The sequence below is a fragment of the Petaurus breviceps genome, unplaced genomic scaffold (assembly GCF_028583685.1).
Source record: "Petaurus breviceps papuanus isolate PSGF00001 unplaced genomic scaffold, PetGlider_PUasm1.0 38, whole genome shotgun sequence".
Taxonomy (NCBI): Eukaryota; Metazoa; Chordata; class Mammalia; order Diprotodontia; family Petauridae; genus Petaurus; species Petaurus breviceps.
Window position 1 is genome coordinate 57,631,308 of NW_027186304.1, and position 19,180 is coordinate 57,650,487.

General features: G+C 35.6%; 1 protein-coding gene and 1 pseudogene across 1 annotated transcript in view; one reads left to right on the plus strand and one right to left on the minus strand.

The window, feature by feature from the left end:
- Window positions 1-19,180, plus strand: part of LOC138170531 (gamma-1-syntrophin-like) — a 704,758-nt gene that overhangs the window by 405,338 nt on the left and 280,240 nt on the right. The window contains exon 2 of the mRNA XM_069099921.1: window positions 8,086-8,154. The gene's annotated coding sequence lies outside the window, so the exon portion shown is untranslated. The remainder of the gene's footprint in view (window positions 1-8,085; window positions 8,155-19,180) is intronic.
- LOC138170244 (H-2 class II histocompatibility antigen gamma chain pseudogene) overlaps window positions 1-19,180 on the minus strand; it is a 69,850-nt pseudogene that overhangs the window by 32,260 nt on the left and 18,410 nt on the right.

Sequence of the window (19,180 nt, forward strand, 5' to 3'; positions counted from 1 at the left end):
AGGAAAGTATCAACTTGAGGCAGCTACATGGCACAGTGAACAGAGCACTAGCCCTGGATTCAGGAGGACCTGAGTTCAAATCTAACCTCAGACACTTGACACTTATCTAGCTCTGAGACCTTGGAAAAGTCACTTAACTCCAATTGCCTTGCCCTCCCTCCTCAAAAAAAAAATCATGTATCTGTGCTTATCTTATGTTTATTTAATAGCATACTGATTTTTAAAAATACCTATTTATTTTCATAATCTACCCTTTTTCTATTTTCTTAATGTAAGTTGGTAGGTTTATATTTTATCCTCTGAGAATTGCTTTAGCTACTTCCCAGAAAATGTTTGCTATTTTATCATTATACTTTTCTTTCATGTGGCTATTATTTATTTTTCTACACTTTATCTTTGATATTCCATGATTTAATTTTATTCTCATCTATGTGCTTTTTTTCACTAAAATGATTGCTATTTCAATTGTGTTATGTTCTGTAAAGGATGGACTTACTGTTACTGTATTTTTCTATTTATTTGCAACAGCTTGTGCCCTTGTAAATGGACAAGTTTTCCAAAATTTCCATCTGGTTACAAGATATATATATATATACACACACACACACACAAACACACACATTTATGTGTGTGTATACATACATATGTACATATGTATGTATGATATATGTGTGTATGTGTATAAGTATGTATGTATTCTCCAGCAATCTAATTTAAAAGATTTATTAAGTTTTTAGCTCTAGTTTCCCCAGCAGTTTGTTAAGTTCACTATTTTCCATTTTGTTTATCATTCTATTACTCATACAAAACTGGGAAAGGGGCATTGAAATATCTTACCATTATTATTTTAATGCTTATGTGATCTTGTAGTTCAGTTAATATTTTCCTTTATGAATTTAAATGCTAATTTTAAATCTATACATTTAATACTGGTATTTAGATGTCCAAGGTTACTTTCAGCATTATGTAGTTTCATTATTTATCCCTTTTTATGTTCTGGATGTTTATTTTTGTTTTGTTGTGTTGCATGATTGCAATTCCTGCTTTTTTAGCTGCACTTTATGCCTAGTATTTTTTTCTAGAATATAATTTTTACACTGTTCATTGTCCTGAGTAATTTTATAATAACTGAGGAAACAAAGTTTGAATTTTATGTTTTGTTAGCAAGGAATGAAATTGCATAATAAATTGTATCCAGGGCCTTTCAGTAGTCAAAAGGACATAGAAGAAAGATTCACAGAGGGTTTTATAGTACAGTTACTATTTTTAGATTTAGGGATTTTCCAGAGTGTGAAGTATCTGATTAGTTGCATTCACCTGAATCCTGGTATAAAAAATGACTTCCCCAAAATCATGTCACTTATAGGAAAACTATAGTTAACTAAAGAAAACGAGACAACTCCTGTAGTTGTAAAAAATGTGTTGACAATTATACAAAAGAGTTGATTTGGTTCTCTCAATTTATCCTTTTGATCCATGGTAGATTTAGTCCCCCAGGGATTGTTATCTACTCTATAAGATTCTTAACATCGTCATGGTCAGTAACATGAACCTCTCTGGGATTAAACTACAATGGGCTTTAATGCAGCAACTAATGCAAAGTCTAAAAAGAATTATAAGGCAGAAGGCAATTCGGGTCCATTTACTAACGATGACTACCAGACCATTTCCCCAAAGCCAAGGGGAACAAGAAAAGAAATTCCACCAGGTATCACCTGAGGTGGGTAATTTTGTTTCTGCTATAACATATTGGATTTCCTGAAGGCTAATCATAATCCCCATATAGATTAATGTAGGAACAATAAGATTGATTGATCATAGCACAAGTCCCTCCCTGAAGCATAAGAAGGTGTAAGATGCCCATAAGAGTATTGTTGTTTTTGTTATTTACTTTTTGGAGGGGGGAAAGCAGGGCAATTGGGATTAAGTGACATGCCCAAGGTAACATGGCTATTAAGTGTTAAGTGTCTGAGGTCATATTTGAAGTCAGCTCCTCCTGACTCCAGGGCCATTGCTCTATTCACTGCACCTAGCCGCCCCTGTCCATAAGGTTTTGTAAGACCATTTATGCTGAAGAATCTACATTTGGAGGGAGAAGATGGACACAAATGTGGCCTAAGCAAGTCTCTCAATTTCAAGTCAGAAGTTCTTAGCACCCTGCTCCAATGCAGAGACCTCATATATGGAATTAGGGACCAGAGGAACTTCATTGCATCTCCATGTTGTTTTACAGGGTTTTAGATTGTAATCCCATCTCCCTTTTCATATTTAAACAACCTCTCTTTTCATATTTAAACAATTGTACCCTCAAGCTTCTGGTAGATTTTTTTTTCAAATGATCCTATGGTCTGATTAGAAACTGATGGGGCCAAAAAGATAATCCTATATGTCCCAAACCATTTCAGAGGAAGGGAAGAATAAGCCCTCTCACCACATACAAACACTGTCTAGGAGTCACTAGTACCCAAGGGGCTTCAAATGGAGTGGATTGACATGTTCAGATACTATGAGTGGGTCTGACCAAATCACCAGGTTCATAGAAGGGTGATAATCAATGGACCAAAGATTATTATCATGACCACTAACTGTGGTGCCATTAAAGGTCAAATTGCCAAGGAAAACATAATTAGGAATGCTTGTTATCAGAAGTAATTCTGTACCTTGACGCAATGACACACAAAAAAGGATCTTCTCTAGTGACACTGGGGAATTGGACTATTAGAGTGTAATTTATTATATCACCCATGGCTAAAGTAGCATTAATTTCTTCCTTATGTCTAACATATCGTTGGAATGTGGGCATGGGGTCGATATAGGTAGTAAAATCTTCCAACTCTTACAAGGTATGGTAGAATCATTAGACTATAAAGAATTTGCTCTTTTCTGATTCAGCAAAGGTAATAGCTTAGGGAACTGTGAAGTTCCTCTTGGTGCATTATAAAGCATGTAACCAGCACAAAAGGATAAAGGGGGCCCACAAGTTGAAGGAGATCACTGTCCATGCTATAGACCTTCATACTACCTCCATCAATGCTGATGGGTTGCAGAATGGTCTCAGGCTCTGAAATCAGAAGGACCATCTATGGGTCAAGGTCCTCCTGAAGTATATGGTGACAAACTCAATACCCATGGAACCCAATGGCATTAAGGTGGTACTCTGTATACCCCACTTTTCCATGGAGATTGCTTATAAATGTTAAATTTTTTCCTATCCTCTTGAGAGGAATGGATTGGAGGAAAGTGCAACAAGCAGGCTGACAGAAAATAAACAAAGCAAAAAACATTATGATACAGTATGGGAAGGCAGGTTTCATGTAAGAGCAATGTATCCAGGAATCCTTTTCTCTATTCCTGGTTGCTGTTGGAGTGGTCAGTAGCACCTAGAATAGACCTTCCCAAGCCAACTGGGTCTCATTGGTCTATTGGAAATTCTTGATGTAGACTTCATTTCAGTATCAAAATTGTGGAGTGAAATGTCCAATGGTCCAATCTCCACTGATGCCCCCAGCTGTGGAATTCTCATAGCCTGGTATGTTATTTAAGTACGTAAAAAACAACACAGGTATCTCCTTCTAACAGAGATGTGTTAACTGGGGGGAGTGGGGGGAGGGTGGAAGGGCGGGGTGGGAGGACTTGCTTAGATTAGGGGCAGGGTTCCTGAAATGCATTTCTTTTTTTTTTTTTTTTGCCTTTTGGAGGGCAATTTTTGGGGTTAAGTAACTTGCCCAAGGTTACACAGCTAGTATTTTTGTGTGGGTGTTAAGTGTCTCAGGCTGGAGCCAAACTCGGGTCCTCCTGACTCCAGAGCCAGCGCTTTACTCACTGCGCCACCTAGCTGCCCCCTGAAATGCATTTCTAAAAGAGATATATGTTATTTCCCCACCTTGGTCTGCTGCACAGATAGAACAAAGTCAAAGGAAGTATATCAGGTCACTTTAGATGGGTTTCAGCACATAATTTGTCATTTATGGTTTTAAGCGCCTTGTTTATGTGTTCAATCTGACCTGAGCTATGGGAGTGGTAATATGTGGCAAATTTTCAGGAGCACCCTGGGCAAGAGCTTATAGTCATGACATGTATATTTCATGCTAGGAATTCTCTTTTCATCTCTATCTCCTATCTTTCCTGACTTCCTTTAAGTCCCTTCCAAAATACCATCTTCTACCAGAATACCTTCCCAATCTACCTTAACACTATTCTGTCTTGCATATAACCGGTCTGTACAAAGTTGTTTGCGTGCTGTCTCCATTAGTCTGTGAGCTCCTTGAGAGTGGGAACTATTTTTTTTTTGTTTTGTTTTTATTATTTTTGTTTGGTTGTTTTTGCCTTTCTTTGTTTCCCTAGTGCTTAGTAGTAAGCCTGGAACATAGTGCTTGATAATTGTTTATAAGTTAACTGAATGCATGACTAAATATAGCATTTTTGATGCATTCTGGAATTCCTGATCTTCAATTGAATATAATACAAACAGATTGGAAATGCATGTTTTTGTTATCTTTAATATCAAATATCTATTTTCTGTATAACCCTAGCATGAAAATAAAAGACATGCTTAAGAGCACAGTGAGCTAATTTGTATTTATTTTTCAAGGAAAAATTGTAGAAGGTATTTTCATCTATTCAATTTTGGTGACTGCCACAGAAAAGCAATCCAGAGATGCAAGCAGTTCAGAATTCAGTGGATCTCTGAAGCAAGAATGGAGGCAAAACATTAAAAGGTTTTCCCTTAGTTAACCTTCAGGGTTGGAGTTTTTAAAATTGGCATATAGCTTAGAAAAGACTTTTTACATGACTTAATTGGGATCAACTCTAATTTTAAACTACATGAATACTTGCAGAAAAAATAGACTAAAATTTTCTTTACCCTCATTGAAACCCTTCTTTGAGGAAAGCAATGTGAAAGACATATTATGGGGCATAAGATCAGGAGATCAGTTCAAATGCAAATGTATTATTACATTGTTCCTGTCAGAACACCATCAAAGGAGCATAGAGGTAAAGACAGTTGGGTATATTTAGAGTGAGTGTTTGAGCATAGGTTTTGCATAAAATGTGGTCCAGAAAAAATGATCACTACAACAGTATCAAGACTTTGAATAGCTGTGGAAGATAGGATACTAGCAGTAATAAATAGTCTTTTTATTTCTTGATTGCTATGGATTTTTTCATGAAGGCAGATGTTAGAAGTACTAGCTGCCCATAAATATATTAAATGTACTATAGTATATGACTTATTGGAAAATAATTTTGGGTAGTGGTTTAGGCATTATTACTGAATTATGAAAACATTTTCAGCTACAATGTCCCATTAGCTGAAAAGTATCTGCTTTTCCTGGCATATGTTGAAAGTGAAATCATGTAGTGAAATGATTTGGCTTATGCATCAGAGAGATGCTGTGACAATTTGACTTATGTTATGGTTGTGAAAAACAACTTAAATGTTGTCTTCCCATTTCTCTTCTGCCATTCCACCTATCCCTATTTACCTCCTTCAGTTTAGCAATCAGTCAATTGCTATCTACTGTTGAGGCAGTTACAGTGGTACAGTGGGTAGAGTGCTGAAGCACTCTCAGGAAGAGAGGGATTCAAATACCACACCACATACTACCTATGTGATCCCCAGGGCAAGTCATTTAACTCCTAACTACCTCCGTTTCTTGATCTGCAAAATAAGGATAATAATAGCACCTACCTCACAGAGTTATTGTGGGGACCAAATGAGATTTTTGCAAAGCACTTAGCATAGTGACAGGCATGTTGTAGGCTTTAATGCATGCTTGATTTTTTTTCTCCCTTCCCTTTTTCATTTGCTCCAACAATACATTGGTTCTCTGATTTCCTCAATTTCAACATTCCATCCAGTGGTGCAAATCAACAATTTCATTGTAAAAGGGAGCTCATAGTGGTTTAGTTCCTCTTCCAATGCAAATCAGCACCTTCTCAGCAACTTTTAATTCCTCTTGTCTGAGTGGAGAGTCTTTCCTTAGGAACTATTTCACATGAGCCCCATTCTTGCTTTGTTTTATTTCCCATTCATTTTCATGCCATCTTCCTTACCGACTCCCTTTCAGTGCTAGAACTATAATAAAATCAGTACTGCCTTTACTCCTGCAAAGACCATCAATCTACTCCCATATGACTCCTCCACATATCAATTTTATATATATATATTTTAAATAAAATTTCCTTCTCAAGTCACCATACATTTATTTGCATGGTCTCCTATTAGAATGTAACTTCCTTGATGACAAGGATTATAGTTATTATTTTTTAATTTGTAGCAGAGTGCTAAGCATATTGCTTAACAACTAATAAATACTTATCATTTTTTCCCATTTATCCATTAGAAAGTTTCCAAGGGATATGAAACAATTTAGATGACTTGCCCATGCTCACCTAAACAGCATGTATCTTAGGCATGAACTGAATGCTGGGCTTCCTGATTTAGAGGCCAGCTCTCTCTATCCACTGTCCCTGCTGGTGGTAAACCACAGAAAAAAATAACAGTCGTATTATAGGTGAGATGGACTCTTTGAACTAAAGCATCAATGAAATAGTATTTCACTGAGAAACAGAGGTGATTATAATGATAATGAGGATGATATTTAGTATTTATATGGCACCCTGAAGTCTGCAAACCACTTTCTATGTTATCTCACAACTAGCCCGCACTCTTATTATCCTCAATTTTACAAATAAAGAAACTGAACTTAAATGGGTTATTTGACTCGTCCAGAGTCACAGAGCTTATCAATGTCTGAGGCAACATTTGAAATCAGCTCTTCCTTACTCTCAGTCTAATGATCTACTTATAATGCCATTATAATCCGGCTAAGTTTCACTGTGACCGAACATTTGGTCAGAAATGATGTTGAATCACTTCCAAAGAGGGACAAATAACTATCAGATATAACCCTATCAAGTAGGGTAACATATATCAACAATAATTTACTGCCTCTACCTTTCCATTTGTGTTCACCATCCCACTGAAGGAAAGGTTTTCAAATGATCAAAAAAAGGGCAATATTAGTTTATTATATAATATATTTATTATATATACTATTTATATGTATATAAAATACCATTATCAATGGTATTATTCTGTGGTTCATCAAATGCAACAATTGGAAGAAATTATAAGGTAGTACAAAGCACAATGTAATAGTAAAGTAAAATAGTACAGTGGAAAGGCTGCTGGATTTGGAGTCAGGAATCTGGATTCAAATTGTAGTTCTGCCTATTCATACCTATATGACCTTGACCAGATCACTTAATCTTTCTGGTTTTTATTCATCTATAAAATAAGGGGTTCAGATAAGAGGCTTCTCAGCTACCTTCTAGTTCTAAATCTGTGATCCTATTAATAACTGTTAGGGGATTCAAAACCCAAAGAAATGAATCTCTAGTAATAGAATTCAGGTACCACTGCAGAGCAGGAAGTCTCTCTTTCCTTGTAAGGAAGTGAAGGACTTGCATTCAGAAGACCTGGGTTGGAATTCAGATTCTTCTGCTTGTTACCGATAACAACTTTAGAAAAGTCACTTCATTTTAGATTCCCATATATATGTTGGGGCTATATATATGTATTGTGTATGTATATATGCATGCATATACATATACACATGGGTATGTATGTATAAATATATGTCTATTCATAATATCTGATCTTAATGGATTATTCTCAGAATTTAAAAATATGATAGCAAAGCTTATTGAGATCCACTTGATATTTGCTGGTGTGAATTACAAATACACCTTAATGTTAGTTGAAGAAGAGCATAAATTAGAGACCAATAATATAATGAATTATATAGAATTTATACATTTGGGAGAAATTAATCATTATGCTGGCTTAACTTCTGTATTCCATTTGTGTGTGATTACCGTATAGTGCATAAGTTCTAAACAATAGTTTTATAATTCTCTGACATATTTTCACATATATCAAGGAACTACATTATAATTTCAAAAAATTCTCAGAACAAAATCAGATATAATCCTCTTAAAATGACATGTGATATATACATGCACACATTATGTATTAATTTTGTTAATATTAATTTTTATTTTGTTTTGTTTTTAAAGCATAACAGTTGGAGTCAGAAAATCTGTCATCTTCTCCTGGCTCTTCCACTAACTGGCACATGCTCCTGGGTAAGTCATTTCATGTCTCCAGGCCTTTGTTTTTCCTCCTCTAGAGAAGGTGGTTTGGAGGTAGAAGAAAAAAAGTGCTTTGCAGTTCTAAAGTGTTATGATATTGTTATATATCTGCCATACAGTTTCTTTAGAAAAAAGGAGTAGGGTTTCTCAAAAGCAAAGAAATATATGTTGTCAAAAATCCTAAAGGGAAAAAAGGTTAAAAAAAATCACTATTTTTATTTTCAGTTATCCAAGCTTGTTTTCTCAGAGTTATTTTTTAGTCCTTTTTCCTTACCAGCTACATATAATCAATTGTCAGGTCCTGCTTTTTCATACCCTTAAATAACGATCACATTTCATGCCTCCCTTCTTTTGTCTCCATCCATGCTATCAGAAACCATGATCAGGGCCTCATCACCCCTCGGGCTCTCTGAGATCAGTTACCTAACAGATTTTCCTAAATCCAATCTTTCCATCTCTCCATTTCATCCTGGAAACATTTGTTAGATCAATCTTCCCAATACACAGCTCTGACACTTTCACTTCCTTACCTATTTCTCATCACCCACTTATTAAAGTTAACTTGAAACTTCTTAACCTTTCACTGAACTGTATTTATGCACCAGTACCAACCAAAGCTCTCTACATTTATATCAGGCTACTTTCCTATACAAACCCTATGCTCTAACCAAACAGTACTATTTACTTTTCTTTGAATTTGTCCTCTAATTTCTAAATCTGGGCTTCAGCCATGTGTAGTGGAATTTGGGAAGGACCCAAGAGATCAGTGCTCACCAAATTTTGGTTCTTGAAGTTGGGATTATAAATTAGCAATAAGGAATCGATTAAGAATGAAACAAGAAACCATTTATTCTGGCCTGCCATGATAGATACCAAAATGGAAGGCATCCACAATGAGCCTGGTATTAGAGATTCCTTATATACAAATCTTAGGGCAGCATTCAAAAGGTAAACATTATTCAAAATAATATCGTAGGACACAAAGAAGAGAAAGATGACTATCTATAAAACATAAGTGGTTATACAAAAAAAAAGAATATTATACTTGTTTAGAGAGAAATGTATACGATTAGTTATAGGAGATAGATACATGAATTATCGTATGTGTATACACACATGTGTATATATAGCTAAATTCAACAGATTTTTACAAGATCTACCTGTTGAGACAGAAAAGGAGGAGAACTTTCCTAGGGCTCTAGAATCCTTCACCTTTAGTAGCTAGGTTTTATTTTCTTTAATTGCTAAGAGGCAAAAAGGAAGCACTGAAGCATACTAGCTGTTGAAACCGGCCCTACATTTAACTAAGGGTCATTTATAGCAAAATGTCTGCTACAGAACAAGATACATTCAGCACACCTTGACAAAGGGATTTTTCTGAGAAGGAGAGGGTCTATGTGTCACACACAAAAATACCATGGAGGGTTATTAAGGGATAGTAAGGCAAGGGAGGTGAGGAGACTCACCAAAGCTGCCAAGTTCAGGAAACTTCCTGGAGTCAGACTTTGGAGTTCATCTGGGGAGGCTAATTTTGTCTACCTCTCCCAGCTATGCCATTCTTTCCAACTATAATCCTTTCTCCACAGGTCAAAGTTCTACTCATCCTTTAAAGCTGACCTTAAATACAGCTTACTTGATGGAATTTCCATATTTTCTAATAATGGGATATGATTTCTCAGAACGACAGCACTTTGTGCTACACATCTCTCATACTCTACCTTGTATTATATTTATTTGCTTAACTGTATGCTGCCTGATGTATGGGACTATGTCTCATTCTTATATATCCCTTTCATATAATAGATACTTTCACATAATAGATGCTTAATAAATAATTGTTGGATTGATATGAGAAAAAAGATGCATCTACAGTATGACTATCATTACTAAGAGTAAGGTATCTTAAACACAGAAGAAGTGTGTGTATATTTATTTGTGAGTACAAGTCATCATGAAACTATGAAAACTAATGTTTTCATTAATTTTAGTATAGACCTTAACACTGGAAAGGGAACGTCGAGAATGTTTATTGTATTCATCGACAGGACGTGAATTTCATTTAGCCTGTTTATATTAACTGAAGTAGAAAATTTGTGGACTAGTGACATGTTTGAAATGTAATAAAAGTTCTTGAAATTTGATCAGGATAGAGTGTGTTGACTTCAGAAGCTATACACAGAGGAATTATTGATTATCGCACAGTTGAAGTAAAGTAAAAAAAGTTTATAACTGTAGCCAAATAAATCTAGAGAGTAGTTCTATGGCAGAAAATAATATTATAAGGAGAATTGGAGAAATCTATTTCACTTTATGAGAAATATTAAGAAAGTATGATATTTGATCTCCTTCTTAGGAGACCTATTCCTAATGTTACTAGTCTTGCATTAATGTTGATGTCTCAATCTTCCTTGGCTCATTGATTCTGAATTCTCTAACCTCTTTCATACTAACCTTCAGATAAGCAATAGGAAATATGGGTTTCTATGGAATATTTAAAGTTAGAAATATACTAGTTCAAATGAGGTCTCTGCTACTTTCACTAGCTATGTGAGCAAAGTTAAGTCAGTTAAGCTCCCCAAGCCTTAGTTTCCCCATCTTTATGATGGAGACCATAATCCATGCAACATCTCCCTTAAATGGTTGTTTGAGAGGTTCAAGCAATGCCTACACACAGAAACATATGACTACATATATATATATACATATATATATATATGGATACACATATATATGAATTAAGGAGTTGTATGGGTATGTATGTCTACATTTTATATGTGCATATGTGTATATATAAATATGTTGTGTATATATACATGCATTCATGCACATATACATACTGTGTGTGTGTGTGTGTGTGTGTGTGTGTGTGTAGCATGGATAGATGGGATTTGGTCCTCACTATGATCTTTTGATATAAATACAGAAAATTAAGAATCAAATGCCAGAAAAAATGTGGTTTTAACATACTGATTAAGTGTAAAGACATTTTAGTATCCTTTTATTTCCTCTAGGGTACAAAGGAATTGTCCTATTCTCTCCTATAGAATTAGAAGGGGAGCTGTGGCAGCAAGAACCCCAAGCGTCCTCAGGGTCGCAGGCAACACAGGTTCTTAAATCTGCTTTGTTAAAGGAAAGCAACTCAAAATGGGTTAACAAGCTTACTTTAATCAGTCAAACATATATGTTTTACCTAGTTCAGGGGAAAAAGGTCAGCACCCCAAACTTCAGAATATAAAGACAGAATTATCAAGGCAGAAAAGCAGATCAAGTAGTCAGTTTTCCAAACTGTGCAACCATTACATCCATACCAAACAACATCTGGGTTTCAAAGCCGGGGGGCTCTGGACAACGGCTTTCCAGACTTTCATCTGATCACATCACAGAACACTTCTCAAAGTGAGCCCCAAAACAAAGCTCACATCAGGGCTTATATAGCCTTCTCCTGGCTCAAAAAATGTAACAACCTTTTGGACCCACTGACCAATCAAAAAGTATCTACTGAAAAACAAGCCTCCTACCCCAGGCTCCAGGTGCACTTTAGCCTAGGGGCAGGGAAGATCGTTAAATTTACATTCCCATTACAGGACCTTAGACATTGGTTGGTAATAATTTGTTCATACCTCAAGAAGCAATGTATTTTAGGAGTTCAAAGCATCTAAGCAAGGAGCAGTTTTATGGATTGTTACTCTGGCACCTCTGCCAGAATCTACCAGGTGTGGGGGTGGGGCAATTTTTTTTTCTCTCTTCTTCCCCCTTCCTGAAGTTCTATCTCCTCTCGCCCAAGGATCATATCATCTTGGATCATAGCTATTCAATCAGTAAGAGACATGGTATCTAATAGGGTGTTTCAGGAGAAAGGAACATACACACTTGCCAGAAAACATAGACTCAGAGGAACAACTGAATTTCAAGTCAGAAAGCTTCAAGGACCATGATTTCTGACTGCAGAAAAGAGAGCCAACTATGGATCCAAGAGGAAATTTTCCATAGCAGTTAGGAAGCAAACATGTAACCATGCCAAGAGGGAAGCAGCATGAGGACTCCATGAGAAGAGCAAGAACACCAGGACCCTTCAGTACCAGAGGTATCACTTGCTTTAGCCAGGTATTCCCTATATATATTCCTCATAAATGAATATACTATAAGTTTGTGCACATTCATTCCACTGACATTACGTGCAAGATCATTTTGTGCAAAAGTAAGCCCCAGTCTTATTGCGTGGAAAAGATGAGGGAATGTTTAATATCTCTATTTTTCCAACATTAACTTAGTAAATGTTTGTTTTTTAGATAAACATGTAAATTGTCTGAACAGCAATAATAATAATAACTAGCATTTATATAACACTGTAAGGTATACAAAGGATCTTTATAAATATTTTCTATTTGATCCTCACAATTATCATGGGAAAGAGATGCTATTATTATCCCCATTTTACAGATGATTAAACTAATGCAAACAAGTTAACTGACTTGCTCAAAGTCACATAAAAAAGTTTCTAAAACTGGATTCAAATTCAGGTCTTCCTGATTCCAAATACAGCTCTATAGCCTCTACACAACATAAATACTCATTAAAGATAAACTCATAGGGGCGGCCAGGTGGCTCATTGAGTAAGAGCACCTGCTCCAGTGTTGAGATGACCTGGAGATCGAATCCTGGGCTCAGACACTCAGCACCACACCCAGAAATAACTGGCTGTGTAACCTTGAGCAAGTTACTTAACCCCAATTGCTTAAAAAAAAAAAAAAAGCTCATTAGTGTTGTGGGAGTGGCTCAAGAGCTTTTTTAGTTTTAATATAACAACTTATACCCTCAAATTTTGAAGTAAATGCTGCTCTTGGGGAAAGTCATCCCTAAGGGCTGTTATATAGGCGAAGTCCTTTGCAAATCTTAAAGCACTCTATAAATGCTAGTTATCAACTTCTACTACTACCACTACCACTACTACTACCACCACCACCACTACTACTACTACTACTACTTCTACTACTACTCTCTTCAAAACACAGTAGTAATTGGTCAGTTAGCAACTATTAATAGATATAATGGACCCAATAAAAGACTATCTGGAATTATTGAGAGAAGATTGGCCCTGGTGTTAAGAAGAATGAGGTGCCTCTGATCTATAAGAGAGTTACTGGATTAAAGCCTAGGGTTTATATCTCTGAATAGGTAGAGGTAAGAATATGGAGTGCCTTCAACATCAGTTATATAGAAAATTTAGACTTGCTAGAGTAGCTAGTGGTAATGAATTTTCAGTTGTTTTGTTTTAAGTAGTGGAATGACAGGATAAAAATACTGTTTCAGGGAGATTAGTATGGTAGTGGTATGGAAGACCATTTATAGAGCAGAAAAACTGGAGACCAGACAGTTACTTAGGAAGCTGTTATTGTGTTTTAGCATTAGGCAATATGGACCTGGAACACTTTGTGATATAAAAACCCATAGAGATATGTGAAGTATATTCTTCAAATTATTTGAGGTGATAACAGTGGCAATGGACCAATGGGGTCAAATCCTAGAAATGTTTTGAAAAAAGCCAAGGAGCTAATTTGATGCTGGAGAAGTTTTCTAATCTGAAAAATTGGGGTAATTGCGTATGCTTTCTCACTATTTTAATGATTTGTGGAAAGACAGTAATGAAGTTTGTATGTCCCTGTATGTATGTCTTATGAAGTTGAAACAGCGTAGACTTGGGAGGAATCAGTGGTGTCAAATGGCAATGCCTGTTCCCCTTGCTATTATCAGCTCTACATTGGTGACCCTTGGATTACTAGTACCATGTGAGCATTAGCTTCTACTTTAAAACTTTTATGAGTAGCCTCATCCAGAGGCAAAAAGGCAGAGGAAAGGGTGAGGTAAGAGACTGGATGAATTTCAGTATAGATAGGGATTCTATCTTTGCAAGACTCTGTTCCCAGGGACTAAAATGAATACACAATCTCTGTTGAAAGTAAAAAATGATTCTGTTTTTATTACTGTTTACTTACTCCCATTTAACTGCATAAAAGGATAAAAACTGGCTTGGGAGTGTTTCACAAACTATTCATGAAAGGAAAGGCATAGCTGGATAGAAGCACAAACTGGCCTAATTGATTAGTTGAAAAACAAATACCTTGGACATATTTGAGGTCTGCTAGAACCTAGGTTAGCAAAAGCAATGAGTAGAGCCGGTGGGGTCAACAGCGAACATTGACACTTTGGCCATTTTGATTAATAACCACAGTGCTCCCTCATAGCTATAATAAGATCATATTATTTAAATCTAGAAGAGACAGTAGACATTCTCTATTACAATCATTTCATTTTCTATGTGAGAAACCTGAGACCCTGAGAAATTAAATGGCTAGTCTAGGATCATAGACGAAACAAGAAGCAAAGATAACCGTAAAGTTTTGAAAATGAGAGGCTAGAAAATAGTGATAGCTTAGATAGGAATAGAAAGGAGGAAAGGCAATTTAGTGGAAAAGATAATTTTATTGAACACATTGTATTACAGTCTCTGACAGTATCTGCAAGTAGAAATATTTAATGAGCTGTTGGAAATATAAGAAAGGAACAATGATGAAAAGGAAAACTGAAGTCATGAAAATTAATGCTTCCTCGGTGGATGTGACTCTAGCAAGTTAGTAAATGGTCAAAGAAATATTTACAATTATGGATATGGACAAAAAAGAGTTAAGAAAGAATATAGAAAAGGATCGGTCACAAAGATACAATAAAAGGATCGTAATGATGTAAGAATCTTCTTACATTAAGAAGCCTAACTCATAAGTTATTAAGCATTAAGCTTATTAATTAAGCAGTCTAACTCCTTCCCTGACTTATTTGGAAATGTAGAATGGTAAGTTACTTCTATTAGGGAATTTCCCCTCAACTTTCTCCCCACAAAACTAATCTAGAGAGATGAGGGAAACCTAGAAACTTCCAAAATGCATTATGGGACTTCTAGGAATGTTTATAGTCTTATTTCTTCTTGAAGTGACCTATATGTAATTTTATGCATTTGTATCATTCAATACAATCCACCTTCTACTATATTTCTTAAACTGACATGGACAAATTTAAAAATGATAGGAAAGATAATGTAGGAGAGATGAAAGAGACATTATATCACCTGACAGAATGGTTTTTTTAATTGATAATTTTTGATAGCCCTGGCCTTTGACAATGGTGCAAAATCTAATTCAAGCAAACCGACTTCTTTATGGAGAAGCTACCCTTTCCCTAGCTCCTTGATTTTAAAAATTTCTCAAATGTTCTAAGAAATAGAACTGGATGAAAGCAATATTCAGCTGAATAATATGAGAACCCTTTAGTCTCATAAAAGGTCAGGCTCTCTAATTTTCATGACCTTTCTCTGAACATTGAAAAAATGCAATGATTGGACAATAATATTAATAACACACTTATATTACACTTCAACTTTAACATTTTTGAACTGATAATACTCTTTTCCTACTATACTCTCCTTTGTCACTTTTGGAATCCTTGGTCTTCTTCAAAAATCACTTAAAAGTTCTACTTTTTCTTGGTCCCTAGTTGCTCCCCTACCTCCACTAAATTTTATCTACTTTGTATATATCTAGCTAGCTCATTCAAATTTGGGGAGTCTTTATCTCAACTGCCACTCTCACAGGAACGTCAGGTTCCTAGGGCAAGTCTACATCTTCTCCTCAAGATTCTATGTGTATTTCTGAAGTATTGGGAGTTATATTATTTGCTATTGACTTGAGCCCCCATTCTGGTGTGTTCTCCATAAAATATATCATTAGTGATAATCACCATAATATTAATTAATCATTTAAAACCAACTAGCTTTTACAAAAACTAATTTTGTAAAGACTAGGGAAGGCACGGCCAGGTAGCACAGCGAGTAAGAGCACCGGCACTAGTGTCAGGATGACCTGGCGATCGAATCCCGGGCTCAGACACTTAGTACCCACCCAGAAACACCTGGCCATGTAACCTTGCGCAAGTTATTTAACACCAATTGCTTAGGGGCATCCAGGTGGCTCAGCGAGTAAGAGCACTGGCTCCAGTGTCGGGATGACCTGGGGATCAAATCCAGGCTCAGATACTCAGCACCACACCCAGAAATAACTGGCCATGTAACCTTAAGCAAGTTACTTAACCCCAATTGCTTAAAAACAAAAACAAACAAAAAAAAAGACTAGTGAAGAAAGAGTAAGAAAAGAAATTAAAAAAAAATTCCCTCCACAGAACACACATAAGCCTAATCTGCTTTGGTCCCTGTGCATAAGGATTTCAGACATGAAGAAGTTGCAACAAATCACCTCCACCAAGTTCAAGCTCAAACAGGTTGACTCAGGACTTAGTTCTTCAGTGGGCTTGGCTGTATACCAACTCTGACATTTATATCTATCCCTGGAATTCACAGTTATAGTCTAGTCTAGTCTATCTTAAAAACTCCTTGTCCTAATTCATTAAAGTAATTTAAAAATTCCTTGTACTAAGTCAGGAAATAATAGAATAACAGAGACTGAGGCAATAGCAGAAATATATGCTCATGGTTTCATGTTGACATTCATGGAGAGAGTAAATGTTTGCACTGGCACTATCCCTCTCTCAACCTGGATATTTATAATTATTTTCCTCCTCACTCAAATTCAGTCAGGCAGAAAAGAACACAAAATTGAGCCATTGTCACTGGAGCCTAAGTTCTAGCTCTGAAGCAAATCAAAACTCTTTTCTTCACTAGGTGGCAAACAGACTGAATACAATAAAAGAATGCATATATCTATGGTCATATCCACAAAGGGGAATTGTATCAGGGCTAACATTATACATAATCATAAGTATGGAATTTTTAATGGATAGTCCCGTTAGACACCTGTTAATATTTTCTCCTCTAATAGATATAAATTCCTCAAGGGCAGGAATTCTTTCATTTTCATATTTCTTTTGTTGTATTTATGTGTGTGTGTTCATGTGTGTTTTAACCTTATCACAGCATAGTATTTGTAGTTTAATAAATGCTTGTTGATTATTTCTTGATTACAAAGCCTATTCTTCCAGAACACCCTATCAGGTAGGTCTCATAGACATTATTATGCCTTTTATCAGAAAAGTCAGCCTAGAGAGGTTAAGTGTTTTGCCTAACCTCAGAGCCAGTAAGTGTCATAGAAGGGATTCAAACTCAGGCCCAGTGATCCTCGACCCAGCACTCCTTTCACTATATTATGCATCAGTTTTAACTCAAACAGACCAATAATTATAATGAATTCAATAAAACATCATCTCAAATGTAAAATGGTTAAAAAAAAACTTCATTTTTTTTTCCTCCCTAATATATTCCTTATCTTGCAGGGTCACCTTCCTTTTCAACAATTTAATAGTTAATACTAAATCATTTTTATTTTCAACTTGTGAAAATTCAGACCATAGAAATCTGCAGATATTTAGGGCTTTGACTAGTCTCCTCCCTTCCTTCCAACCCTCCACCCCCTATATGCCCCTACCTAATCTATTCCAGAGAAGTATGAGCAGAATTCTTATGCCTAAATGCATGTTCAGTATTTGGAGACACTCATTATCCCCTTTGGGAAACCATCTCCAAGGCTGGCAAGCTTGTGGATAATGGAGCTCAAAGTAGTGCTAATATAACTTTGAAATTCAAATCACAGAGAAAGTATTCTTGATACAGAGTGACTGAGGGTTTTTTAATGATATTTTTCAGAAGTTATATGTTTCTGTTTTGGTTTTACCTCAAACTTAACTAAAACACATTATCTGCTTTTGTATGTGTTGAGAAGAGAAAAAAAAATGAACAACATTATTTTACTTTGAGATAATATCCTTTGCTCTACTCGACTCAAATAAAAAAAAAAAACTTTTTCTATATAGCACCACGGAGTTTTAAGAACTTTCCAGATCATTAGCCAACATTGCATATGAACCAAGTTTGTTGTTTTATAGAGAAGTGAATAAAGTAAAAATATATATTGTTTTAATATGCCAGTGCAGTTCCAAAATGAGCTATTGTATTTTATAGGGTACCTACGTGGCCCAGTGAGTAGAGTGTCAGATCTGGAGTCAGGCATCTTCCTGAGTTCAAATCTAGTCTCAGACACTTATTAGCTATGTGACCCTCGGCAAGTCACTTTACCCTCTTTGCCTCAATTTCTTCATCTGTAGAATGAGCAGGAGAAGAAAATTACAAACCATTCCAGTTTATTTTCCAAGAAAACCCCCAACAGTGTCATAAAGATTTGGATGAGACTGAACATGATTTTAAGTGGCAACAGCAATTTAAAAGACTATCCTTTATAACATGATTATTACTTAATAGTGTTTACAATAGAAACAGAGGGTTTGGTGCATTATATAAAAAGCTACTATATATATATTTTTTTTTCCTTTTGGTCTATTTTGCCATTAAAGGACAAAGGAAATTAAATGTAGGCTGCTGTATTAAATTCTTATTATTGAAACTAGCTCATATTTATATAGTTCTATGAGAGTTCCAAAATATTTTTCTAAAGATTAACATGTAAGTTTGCCAATATGAATATTTTCATGTTTATCTAAAAGGTTGGCAATCTGAGGTCCAAAGAATTTAGATGACTTGGAAAATCACAAAAATAGAATCAGAACTGGGCCTCAAACTTGTTCCTTCTTATTACAAAATTGTTGCTCTGACCCATCATAACATTGCCTTTTAATATCTAAAAGTAAGAAAAGTTTCCAGATTCAGTTATCATCTCAATTCAGAATTGCACTTTGTGTTATTGTCTGGTAGTACTATTATTCTCCAAGAGGGGAGTTAAATCAAATTCTGATAACATTTTATTTGAAACTCACTAGAACCATAGAATGTGAGATTTGGAACAGACCGTAGAGTTGATAAATTCTAGCCTGTTATTTTACAGATGAAGAAATAAAGGAAGTGAAATCAACATATGAAAATTATAAAAATATTAGTCGGAGAAATGGAAGTAGAGTCCATATCTCCTAAGTCATTGTCTGGAGGTCTTTCCATTGTATCGTACTTATA